This window comes from Vulpes lagopus, chromosome 24 (assembly GCF_018345385.1).
Source record: "Vulpes lagopus strain Blue_001 chromosome 24, ASM1834538v1, whole genome shotgun sequence".
Classification (NCBI taxonomy): Eukaryota; Metazoa; Chordata; class Mammalia; order Carnivora; family Canidae; genus Vulpes; species Vulpes lagopus.
This window is the reverse complement of record NC_054847.1, coordinates 42,596,157-42,606,001: the sequence shown is the minus strand read 5'-3', so window position 1 is coordinate 42,606,001 and position 9,845 is coordinate 42,596,157. Positions and strand designations below refer to the sequence as shown.

The 9,845-nt window shown below is 39.9% G+C and overlaps 1 non-coding gene across 1 annotated transcript; it reads left to right on the top strand.

Moving 5' to 3' along the window:
- The first annotated feature begins 6,582 nt into the window (after window positions 1–6,582).
- LOC121482200 lies at window positions 6,583–6,689 on the top strand. Its single transcript, XR_005985555.1, has one exon. It is a non-coding gene; the product is annotated as a U6 spliceosomal RNA (small nuclear RNA).
- Window positions 6,690–9,845: the final 3,156 nt, after the last annotated feature.

The following is a 9,845-nucleotide window of genomic DNA, read 5'->3' as shown; positions in this document are numbered from 1 at the left end:
AGAAAAATCAAGAGGGTTATTTATTGACCCCATACAAGAAGCAGAAACTGCTTGAGGCATTTGTAGACCTGAGCAATATTTGTTCAGAGTATGAACATCTATGTCATATATGTATATTTTTTTAATGCCAAGTGATATTTGATAGAAAAACCCAATGTTCCTCGTAAAAAAAAAAATCATTACAAATGGCTGAAGGCTTAAACGGTAGCCCACGTGGTGTGTCAGTCAAGGTCCCATCAGAGAAACAGAACCAGTAGGTTCTTATATAGAAGGGATTTAATATAGCGATTTGACCTAACAAAACTGTGGGAGTTGGTTAAACAAGATATACAAGGCTTTTGTTTCTGGTGCTGGGGCCCAGAGTGCATGGGGCAGGCACTTAGGAAGGAAAGGTGGATATGAGTGGGAAAGAGATAGGAAAAACAGGAAGCTGGTAGGCCATGAGATGGAGCTTTTTTTTTTTTTTCTTTTTTGTGGGTGGGCTTTCCCTGGGCTGCACCGAGGAGGAATCCTGGACCTAGCTTATCCCATGCTTTAGGTCCTGCCCTTGCTTCATCCTGAGGGGGTCTCCAGCGGCTCCCCCAGCCCAGCCTCAGGAAAGAAGGGTGCAGCCCCCTGGAGTGCCTACCCCTGGTGTGCCCTCACCAGGACACCTCCCCACTGTGCATTTACCTCCTCTCTTCTGCAGGTGAGGTCAGTAGGGAGCCTGCCTGGTGGCAGGTAGGGGGCCCATCCTAGGGTTTGTCTTCATCTGTGTCTCTAGGTTCCCTAGAAGCAAGGTGGCTGGGACGGAACCAGAGAAGCCAGGACTAGTGAAATGGGTGTTTCTTTTCCCTCCTTCCTTCCTTTTTCTTTTTTCTTAAGCAGGAGATAAATAAATGTTGCCCTGAGATGACAAGAGAACTTTGAAGGAGATAAAAGCACAGTTAATGTGAGTGAGAGACCAGAAGCAAAGGACAGAAGGGTATTTGGACCATACCCTGCACAGAGGAGAGAGATGAAAGAGAAAAGAGGAGATGGGAGCACAGGCAGAGCAGAGCAGAGGATGGGACAAGCTGAAGCCCACCTCTCTCACTGCTCCTGACTTCAGAGATGTGAGTGACCTGCAGGCGAAGCTGACACTCCTGTCATAAAGCTAAATGCTCAACCCTAGCACAGGAGCTGGAGAAGACGTGGGCCTGGCTCCTGCCCCCATAAACCAGGTGAGCCAGCAGAGGAGCAACAGCACACATGAGCAGAACAGCTGCTGCCTGGCACCCACCCTCTGAGCCTGAAAACAATTTACTGCCACTTGCTCCTCCCTTCCAAGTCTCATATGCAAATGCCCCCATGGATGCTGTGAACTCTGTAGGGAACTCATAAGGAAGGGAATTATAGAAAACATTTGAAGGTATTCACCTACCAGTTTTCTTTGTGTGAAGGTTTTCAACTACAAAAGCAAATCTTCTTCATAGATATCAAGCCCAAGTTTATTTATTTCTTGTTGCTTGAGCTTAACATTCGGCATCTTTACAGAGTATGTCCATTTCATCTAACTGGTTGAATTTATTGGCTTAACATTGTTCGCAACACTCCCTTCTATCCTGTTAACGTAAGTGGACCTGAAATGATGTTTCCTCTCTTCAATCTTGGAATTGGCCTTGCCACCTTGGATCCAATGACTCCTGCTGCATTTAGGTTTCCCAGTTCAGAGACTGCAGTTCTCACTGTAAGTTGTGGTCTGCAGAGAACAGTAATTGCAAAGTTCTTCAAGGATGCCAACACTTCTTTCACAAATTTATTTCTCACAGTACTGGTGAAAGGTATGTATTGGGATCTCCCATTGTGGGTGATCAGGCCTGAAATGATAAATCCACTCAACATTCCAATCTCCCTTACCCATGTAATGCAATGTATTTATTAGGATTATGCCACAAGTAAGCCATCACTGCATGTTAGCTGTTAAGATTATTTCAAAATTATCATGCGTTTATTCTTGTCACTTTACACTGAGACTCATATAAGTAGGCTTCTCCTCCTGCAAATGTGATTGGCTTTAAGTCTAAATATGATTTCCACACTTGCATATGTTTGACTTTGTACAATTTGAACCCGGTCAAAGAGGATGGCTAGTGTCCAATGGAGTGAGCAGACTCCATTCAAGGCAAAGTCTTTTAATGTGCTGTGTTTGCTGGTATGAGATTCCTGGTATTCCCTTACAGTATTCAATTGAGTTGTCTGCGTTTAAAACAAAATAAAACACAGAGTGAAAAGGCAACCTCCAGAATGGGAGATGTTAGGATGGATATTATCAAAAAAACAATAACAAATACAAGTGCCAGTGAGAAAAGGGCACCCTCCTAGGCTCCTGGTTGGAATGCAAACTGGTGCATCTACCATAGAAAACAGTTTATAAAGTTCCATCAAAAACTTAAAAAATAGAAGTACTATATGACCCAGCAATTCCACTTTTGGGTATATACCCAAGGGAATTGAAAACAGGATTTCAAAAAGATGTCTGCACACCCATGAAAATCACAACATTATTCACAGTAGCCAAGATAAGGAAACAACCTAAGTGTCCATGAACAGATGGATGGGTCAAGAAGGTGTTGTATGGATATACAATGAAATATTATTCAGCCATGAGAAAGAAGGAAATGCTGCCATTTGTGACAAGATGGATGGGACTTGAAAGCATTATGCTAAATGAAATAAGTCAAACAGAGAGAGACAGAGGAGCATGAGTGTGGGGAGGTGTGGTGCAATGAAGAAGATATATGGGTTTTGTCCTTGGTTCCTGGCGCAGAGCTTCAGAAATTCTTGGAATTTCCTGAGTAAAAACAGAGTGCCTTGGGATGCCTGGGTGGCCCAGAGGTTGAGCCTTTACTTTTGGCTCAGGGCATGATCCTGCGGTCCGGGATCGAGTCCCACATGAGGCTCCCTGCATGGAGTCTGCTTCTCCCTCTGCCTATGTCTCTGCCTCTCTCTCTCTCTCTCTCCCTCTCTGTCTCTCATAAATAAAATAAAATCTTTAAAAAAAAGCTCCTTTGTTAGGCTAGTAAAGTGGCTTATGGTGGGCCCCTAGATAGTTCCAGGATGGCATGGTCCATAGAAAGACCAAGCGTATGATTGGAAGTTTGAGGCTTTCAGCTGCCAGAAATCCAGGGAAGAGAGGAGGGCTGGAGACTGAGTTCAGTCGTTTGGCCAGTGATGTAATCAATCATGTCTACATAACATAACTCTGGACACTGAAGCTCAGTGGTGCTTCCTGGTCAGTGAACACATTCGGCTGGCTCATTGAATACTGATACACCAAGGGGATGCTGTCCTCTGACTCCATGGGCAGATGGCAGATCAAGCTCTGTGTTTGAGACCTTCCCCAGAGCTCGCCCTATGTATATCCTGCATAATCAAAATGTAATCTTAAGGATAAAAAAAAAATCAAACCAACTAGTTGTTGTGAATTTATAGTTTATGTAGAGTTAACTTAGCTAGGCTGGGATGACAGCTGGTACACACAAGATAGATGAATCTCAAAAATATTATATTAGGAAAAGAAGGCAAACAAAAAGAGTACACACTGTGTGATTCCATTTTTATAAAACCCTAGAAAGGACAAATCTAACTATTATAGATTAGACAGAAAGCAGACCAGTTGTTGCCTGGGCAAGGCATGGGGGGAGGTGTGCGATGATAGGGCACAGGAACCTTTTGACACAATGGAAATGTTCTGTGTTTTGTTCTTGGTGGTAATCATAGGGATTATCAATGTTCCAAAATCTTTGAAATGTACCTTTTTAGTAAACACGTTTTATTATTCATAAACTATACCATAATAGAACTGATTTATTTAAAAATTGGGGCTCGAGGGCCCCTGGGTGTCTCAGTCGGTTAAGCGTCTGCCTTTGGCTCAGGTCACGATCCCGGGGTCCTGGGATGAGTCACACATTCTGCTGCCTGTTCAGCAGGGAGGCTGTTTCTTCCTCTGCCCCTCCCCTACCTCATTCTCTCTCTCTCTCTTTCCTCTCTCTCTCTCTTCTCTCTCTCTCTTTCTGTCTCTTGCATGCACACACAAAAATAAATAAAATCTTTTTAAAACTTAAAAAAAATTAAAAATAAAATTGGGGCTCAAAGGAGTCCAGGATTTCCACTATTAGCTATAGGATTTTTTCCACTTAATGTCTCTATGGGCTAACTTTGAAGAATTCTGAATTCCAACTACTCAGGAATCATTTGCTGAAAACTGGAAAACTGAGCAGGTTCAAACAGTCCTAGAAAATGTAAAAACTGGAGAACCTGGGTGGTTCAGTGGTTGAGCGTCTGCCTTTGACTCAGGTCATGATCCTCCGGTCCTGGGATCAAGCCCCACCCACATCAGGCTTCCCTCAAGGAGCCTGCTTCTCCCCTCTGCCTATGTCTCTGCCTCTTTCTGTGTCTCTCATGAATGAATAACTAAAATCTTAAAAAAAGAAAGAAAGAAAATGTAAAAACCTGTACCAAGAACAGGAGTGATTGTTTGGCACTACAGGTGACACAAAATATTAGTCCAAAGGGGCTTTAGGCCAATCACCACCAGTGGTCACTCATAATGGCCAAGTAGAAAGACCATACATCTTAAGGTTTTAGCACTAACATTGGTCCATCACTGACCAAGAGGCCACTTATTTGTGTGATGTTATGACAACCCAGCCAGCATACTGTAGGTCATAGTCACCCTTTAATCTGCACCAAAAGAGGGAGGAGGATGTTGACAGAAAGAAAAAGGGAAGACAAGAGAATAAAAAATCAACACTGCAGAAAACTCCATATTTACTTCCTGCTCTGGTGGTTGAATAACTTCTTATCATTGGCAAAAAGAAAAGCTACTGCATTTGTATTTCACACCTATAAATGTGAAAGGAGTATCTGCTGCAAAAAGCTCTTCCAGTGGTCTGGATCCTGCAGGGCGTGTAGCTTGTGCACTTCCTCTTACTCAGAGGTTCATTAAGATTCTGAACAGGGGCACCTGGGTGGCTTACTGGTTAAATGTCTGCCTTTGGCTCAGGGCGAGATCTGGGGTCCTAGGATCAAGTCCCACATCCAGTTCCTCACAGGGAGCCTCCTTCTCCCTCTGCCTATGTCTCTGCCTCTGTGTGTGTGTGTGTGTGTATCCCATGAATAAATAAATAAAATCTTTTAAAAAAAGAGAAGACTCAGAATAGAGGCCAAGATGAGCCATCATGACAAAAGCAAAATGAAAACCCAGCAAATGGTTTTTATAAAATGTAAATGTTCTATGGCTGAGTGCAAGATACTTATCATCTTAAAGTGTGTTATATCCATTTTCTATATCAAGCTCTGTACAAGTGTGATTTCATTGTGAAAAAAAGACACTTCCACCTTCCTTTTTTAATTTTTTTTCTTAATCGTTGCAATAGACAATGATATGTCAATACTGGAAAAGTCTTTATTTTTTTTTTAATTTTTATTTATTTATGATAGGCACACAGTGAGAGAGAGAGAGGCAGAGACACAGGCAGAGGGAGAAGCAGGCTCCATGCACCGGGAGCCCGACATGGGATTTGATCCCGGATCTCCAGGATCGTGCCCTGGGCCAAAGGCAGGCGCCAAACCGCTGCGCCACCCAGGGATCCCTGGAAAAGTCTTTATATGATGTGTCAGTATTCGTGAGAAAGTTGAAAACGTGCTCTCAAGTGGTTAAAAGGAAACACAGAGTGTCCAACTATGACTCTTTAAGATAGAAACTAAAGACTGTTTTTGAAAGTTGAAGTTAGTCCTGAGAAAGACGAGGAAGTTTTCCTAAATTTTATTTTGACCAGCAGAGGATCAAAATGCCTTTTGCACATTATGGTGGAAGGAAGAGACAGTGTTTACAAAATATTTAAAAAGTCACAGGGCAGTTCGACTGTGGTTTCATATAAAACGGGAGCAATGTTAACGCCTTGTGGCCTCTTGTTCTTCCAGGAGCAAGACATGCACAATGTCTGAAGCAGTGACAGTTTTAATTTATCTTTCCTCCCTGTTTTGATGGGTTGTCCTGAGTTTCTTCCTTTAGCATGGTCCCCTGAGGCTTGCCTTCATCTGAGTCCCTCCAAAGTCTCCCCTCATCTCTGTCACATGCCACAGAAGCCCCCTGAATTCATCTCTTATTGGGGATGAGCAGTCAGAGTGGGGCCAGTGGAGGTTCTCTCCCCAGGAATGGAGTTCCATTCAGCGTGGAGCTCCTGCAGAGATGGACATTGCGTGACAACTGGTTTCCTGCTTTTATATGCCAGCAGACGCGCTAGAGGTTAAGAGACATAAAAAAACATCTACTTAGCTCAGAATATTCCCCAGGTACAATCCACCAGTCAGAGATGGATTTATGTAGAGCAAACACACATTAGGAGGGCTTAATCATATTAGTCATTCACATTTTAGGTTAACATCCAGTTCAGTTTAAAATATAGTTTTGGGGCACCTGGCTGGCTCAGTCAGGGGAGCATGCAGCTCTTGGTCGCAGGATTATGAGTTCAAGCCCCACACTGGATATAGAGATTACTTAAATAAATAAACTTTTTTTAAAAAGGGAGGGGGATAAAATAAGATGTAGTTTTGTTTGTGCTGACTTTGGCAATACATATATTAAAATTGGAACAATACAAAGATGATTAGCATGGGCCCTATGCGAGAATGACACACAAATCTGTTAAACATTCTATATTTATATATATTAGAATTATATATTTGTAATATTAAATATAGATTGTATACACTTATACATAATATGTAATATTGTATATATAATATGGAATATTGCTAAACCACAAAAAAGAACAAAATCTTGCCATTTGCAATGACATGGAGGGAGCTAGATAGTATTATGCTAAGCAAAATAAATCAGAGAAAGACAAATACCATATGGTTTCATTCATGTGTGGAATTTAAGAAACAAAACAAACGAGCAAAGGAAAAAAGAGAGAGAGAGAAACCAAGAAATAGACTCAACTTGAAAGAACAAACTGATGGTCACCAGAGGGGGGAGATGGGGGGATGGGGGAAACAGGTGATGGGGATGAAGGAGTGTACTTGTGAGGAGCGCTGGGTGTTGTATGGAAGTGTGGAATCACTATATTTTACACCTGAAACCAATATAACACTGTCTGTTTACTACCTGGAATTAAAAAAAGAACTTAAAAAACAAAAAAAGGTAGTTTTGTTTGAAAAGAGATGATATGAATAATAGTGAAAGGGAATATAAAGGAAGGGAAAAGAAATGTTGGGAAATATCAGGAAGGGAGACAGAACATAAAGACTCCTAACTCTGGGAAACGAACTAGGGGTGGTGGAAGGGGAGGAGGGCGGGTGTTGGAGGGGAATGGGTGACGGGCACTGAGGTGGACACTTGACGGGATGAGCACTGGGTGTTTTTCTGTATGTTGGTAAATTAAACACCAATAAAAGTTAATTAAAAAAAAAAAAAAAAAAAAAGAGATGATGAAGTCAATTGAAATTGCTAGGCAGGTCTGAATGAGCTTTCACACAGATTCAGGGTAGCTAATGAGATGACACACAGGAGACATTCAATAAATATTTCTGAATGAATAAATGAATGATTCAGAAAGGAAAACAGAAATGGCCTTATTTGCAAATTCTTCTCAGGTTGGAGAAAGGAACAAAAATGAGGGAAGCTGCCTGTTAGACTATGTTCATGGCTGAGAATACCCTCTGTAAGAACGATGTCAATTCTCTCCAGATTAATCTATAAATTCAATAAAATTAATTTCAAATTCCATTGAGGTTTTATATGGAACTTAATAGGCCAATGTTCAAATTTCCAAGAAATCAAACCTTTTATTTCATGAAAAATGTATGGGATGTTGTTGTTCTAAGAAATATCATTACACAGGCAACGAATATAACACTGTACGTTAACTGCACTGGAATTAAAATAAAAACTTAGTTAAAGAAATACCATTATAGAGTGTAATGATTAAGTCATTAAGACTTTGACTTGGTAAAGACAAAAAGATAGTTAAAACACATTAGAAAGTAAATATGGAAATCTGATATATCCCTGAGCTAACAATATAAGTCAGTAGGGAAGGAATAATTATTCAACAAATAGTTTGGGGTCAATAGGTTATCCATATAAAAAATATAATGTAGACTCTAAACTCACACAATGTCTAAAAGTCTATTTTAAAAGTATTAAACCCTTAAATGTGAAAAACAAATTTTTTTAGTTGCAGAAAAAAAATGTAGGAGAATAAATTTTTGGATCATGATATGCAGGAAGGAAGTCTTGTATAAGATACAAAAAGCAGAAACAATTAAGGGGGATAATCAATTAGTATAACTAAGTCAGTCCTTAAAACCTCTATGAAAAAGGACACCAATAAAAAGTGAGAATAACTAAAACCACTAAATCATACACTTTTTAAAGGGCTATTTGTATGGCATGGAAATTACATCTGAATAAACCAAACTTTTTTTAAAGATTTTATTTATTTATTAATGAGAGACACAGAAAGAGGCAGAAACATAGGCAGAGGGAGAAGCAGGCTCTCTGTAAGAAGCCTGACAAGGACCCCAGGATCATGACCTGAGCCAAAGGCAGATGTTCAACTGAGCCATCCTAGGTGCCCAAAAGCTGACCTTTACAAAGTGAAAAGGCTTAAAACAACAAAGACTTACTGCTTCACACCCTTAAAATTGACAAAAATGTTAAAGACTGACAATACCAAGGGTATGCACAGGTGTGGTGTACACTGTCAGAAAAAAACCTAGTGAGGTTATAAATTCTTACAACTACCTTGAGAAGAAATTTGTCAATTTCCACCAGATGTGAAGATGGTGGGACCCTATTACCCAGGAAGTTCATTTCTACATATATATATGCTATAGAAACTTGAACACATCTTACCTACAAATCAAGTACAACATGTTTACAGCAGCATTGTTTTATTACCAAAAACCTTCATAATCATCTAAATAATCACCAAAAGGAAAATCCTTAAATTTAGAATATTCATAAATGAAATGGCTGCACGAATCATCATGGAGATAACAGGTTGTTGCCTCTGGAGAGAGCTGGAGGGGAGATAAGTCTGAAAGAGGTACAAACAGACACAAACAGAGCTTCAACTCTATCTCTAAAATGTCTTATTTTGAATTTCCAAAATCCGAGATAAATATAACAAAATGTTGTTTTTAAAATCTGGGTAGTGTTACTTGAGTGTTTATTGTGCCATTTTCATGTTTTGTATATTTGGAATAATTTCATAGGAAAGAAAACATGTTAAGTGCTTAATAAACATGGTTCTGAGATTATAGTAAATGATACCTTTGATGTGATTCAAGTATCAGTTCTATCTGTACAATTCATTATCAAAAAATCTTAAATTACAGGAATAGTAGTAGATAGCTTCAGTTATGCGGGATCAAGACATTCCAAAAATCTGCTACAAAATTGTCCCTATAGTAAATGCAATACAGTAAATATAATACTGTATTGTGGGTTTTAAAATTTGTCAAGAGGAATGCCTGGCTGGCTCAGCCGGTTAAACATCTGCGTTCAGCTCAGTCATGATCCCAGGAATGCCCTAGAAATAAGTCCTATAAAATGAAAAAAACAAAAAACAAAAAAAAACCTCTCTGCATTCTTAGTAAGGATGAAACACAGAATCATTATTTAATCCAATCTACTCTTCATCTCCATTTTAATGGAGCTCACTGTGTACTAATGAAATATTGTTGATTGTTCCTTTTATCTTTGAAAACCAGATCATGTTCCTTCTGTGACTCGTCTAATATGTCATAATAAGGTAATAGTCCCAATCACGAGCCAGTTTTTTTCCTAGTCCCTCAATTTACTTTTTTAG